The sequence below is a fragment of the Schistocerca piceifrons genome, chromosome 5, assembly GCF_021461385.2.
Source record: "Schistocerca piceifrons isolate TAMUIC-IGC-003096 chromosome 5, iqSchPice1.1, whole genome shotgun sequence".
NCBI lineage: Eukaryota > Metazoa > Arthropoda > Insecta > Orthoptera > Acrididae > Schistocerca > Schistocerca piceifrons.
The window spans coordinates 85,484,524-85,487,711 of NC_060142.1; the positions used below are offsets into that span (position 1 = coordinate 85,484,524).

At 47.6% G+C, this 3,188-nt stretch overlaps 1 non-coding gene across 1 annotated transcript; it reads right to left on the reverse strand.

The window, feature by feature from the left end:
• Nucleotides 1-2,649: 2,649 nt before the first annotated feature.
• Nucleotides 2,650-2,724, reverse strand: Trnas-cga. Its single transcript has one exon. It is a non-coding gene; the product is annotated as a tRNA-Ser (tRNA).
• Nucleotides 2,725-3,188: the final 464 nt, after the last annotated feature.

Here is a 3,188-nt window from a genome sequence, read left to right on the forward strand (position 1 = left end):
CATCGGCTCTGGCCTAACTCCGCGCGACGGGGCTTGCTTGCTGCTCCACGCCAACCGACCGATTGGACTGCTGGTCCGTCCGCGACTGCTGCTCCGTCGCGACTGCCCTGCTGGTGCGTCTCCCACTCACTGAGTTTCTTCGGACAGACGATGTCCTGGAGACACTGACTCGGACCCAACCATGGAGAGGGAACACTACTGACATCTCTGCACAGGAAGGAATTGACCCAAATACTCGTCGTCGATGAGGCGACCGACCGAACGGCCAACGAACGGTCGACCCCGTTGGTACTGGCTGTGCGGACACCACTGGGGCTCTGTCCCCGACTGCACTGCTGCTGCGTCCTGACCGCCCTACTGGTCTCCAACTGACTCCAGACACACGGCGACACGCAAATACAGGGCTATTACAAATGATTGAAGCGATTTCATAAATTCACTGTAGCCCCATTCATTGACATATGGTCACGACACACTACAGATATGTAGAAAAACTCATAAAGTTTTGTTTGGCTGAAGCCGCACTTCAGGTTTCTGCCGCCAGAGTGCTCGAGAGCGCAGTGAGACAAAATGGCGACAGGAGCCGAGAAAGCGTATGTCGTGCTTGAAATGCACTCACATCAGTCAGTCATAACAGTGCAACGACACTTCAGGACGAAGTTCAACAAAGATCCACCAACTGCTAACTCCATTCGGCGATGGTATGCGCAGTTTAAAGCTTCTGGTTGCCTCTGTAAGGGGAAATCAACGGGTCGGCCTGCAGTGAGCGAAGAAACGGTTGAACGCGTGCGGGCAAGTTTACGCGTAGCCCGCGGAAGTCGACGAATAAAGCAAGCAGGGAGCTAAACGTACCACAGCCGACGGTTTGGAAAATCTTACGGAAAAGGCTAAAGCAGAAGCGTTACCGTTTACAATTGCTACAAGCCCTGACACCCGATGACAAAGTCAAACGCTTTGAATTTTCGGCGCAGTTGCAACAGCTCATGGAAGAGGATGCGTTCAGTGCGAAACTTGTTTTCAGTGCTGAAGCAACATTTTTTCTTAATCGTGAAGTGAACAGACATAATGTGCGAATCTGGGCGGTAGAGAATCCTCACGCATTCGTGCAGCAAATTCGCAATTCACCAAAAGTTATCGTGTTTTGTGCAATCTCACGGTTTAAAGTTTACGGCCCCTTTTTCTTCTGCGAAAAACAGGACACGTGTATCTGGACATGCTGGAAAATTGGCTCATGCCACAACTGGAGACCGACAGCGCCGACTTCATCTTTCAACAGGATGGTGCTCCACCGCACTTCCATCATGATGTTCGGCCTTTCTGAAACAGGAGATTGGAAAACCGATGGATCGGTCGTGGTGGAGATCATGATCAGCAATTCATGTCATGGCCTCCACGCTCTCCCGACTTAACCCCATGCGATTTCTTTCTGTGGGGTTATGTGAAAGATTCAGTGTTTAAACCTCCTCTACCAAGAAACGTGCCAGAACTTCGAGCTCGCATCAACGATGCTTTCGAACTCATTGATGGGGACATGCTGCGCCGAGTGTGGGAGGAACTTGATTATCGGCTTGATGTCTGCCGAATCACTAAAGGGGCACATATCGAACATTTGTGAATGCCTAAAAAACTTTTTGAGTTTTTGTATGTGTGTGCAAAGCATTGTGAAAATATCTCAAATAATAAAGTTATTGTAGAGCTGTGAAATCGCTTCAATCATTTGTAATAACCCTGTACTATCGGTCGCTCCAGAGATGGTACGACAGTGCACTTATCGATACGCGCTGCTGCTGCCGCTCACGGGCAAGTATGGCAGGAAGTTAGTGACGCCAGTAAATATAATAAGAAAACGAGGAGGCGGTACTGTAGCAGAAGATGACAAACAATAAATGGCACGAACACGGGCCCTGCACAGCTCAGTGACTATCAATCATCATCTCACATACACTGCCAGAGTTGAACAGTGATATCTTGGAAATCATACGATCTAGAAGGCTGTGAGTTTCCTTGTTTTCATTCCACTGTTACGTCCCAGACGTTAGCAGTATAAATGTACAATTGAAGGTGAAGAGACTTCTCGATGGCGAAATACGGATTCTCAGTTCCCCAAATGCGCCAATTTTACTTATTGGCGAATCCATCAAAATGAAATTGGGCTCCGTCGCTAAGGCAAACCATGCATGTGCTTACTATTTCCTATAGTACCCCGTGGCCAACGGTGCAGTTTGAACGGCCTAACGCAAACCGTTCAGAAGTTATGACGATTTTATCTCGTATAGCACAATAATTGTTAACCTTTAAGTTGTCCGTTATTGTAGTTCCTAGGGATTTAGTTGAATTGACAGCTGTTAGATATGTGTTACCGAAGTTTAACAGACGTCGGTTAGTACTGATGTTGACGAACTCACGTCTTTTAGTGTTTAAAACCAGTATCCACTTTTTGCACCATACAGATATAGTTCTAAATCATCTTACAATTGGTTTTCACTTTCTTATGCCTTTGCTAGACGGTAGCATTATCTGAAAACAGTGTAAGAGAGTTCCTTAGATAGTCTCCTAAACCGTTTTTTATATAAGGGGTAGTCAAATGAAAACGAGAAAAATGGGAAAAAGTAGATATACCGTTGAAACTTCCTGGCAGATTAAAACTGTGTGCCGGACCGAGATTCGAACTCGGGACCTTTGCCTTTCGCGGGCAAGTGCTCTACCAACTGAGCTACCCAAGCACGACTCATGCCCCGTCCTCACAGCTTTACTTCTGCCAATACCTCGTCTCCTACCTGCCAAACTTTACAGAAGCTCTCCTGCAAAACTTGCACTCCTGAAAGAAAGGATATTGCGGAAACATGGCTTAGCCACAGCCTGGGGGATGTTTCCAGAATTAGATTTTCACTCTGCAGCGGAGTGAGCGCTGATACGAAACTTCCTGGCAGGTTAAAACTGTGTGCCGGACCAAGACTCGAACTCGGGACCTTTGCCTTCCGCGGGCAAGTGCTCTACCAACTGAGCTACCCAAGCACGACTCACGTCCCGTCCTCACAGTTTTATTTCTGCCAACACCTCGTCTCCTACCTTCCAGACTTTACAGATGCTCTCCTGCGTACCTTGCAGAACTAGCACTCCTGAAAGAAAGGATATAGCGGAGACATGGCTTAGCTACAGCCTGGGGGATGTTTCCAGAATGAGATTTT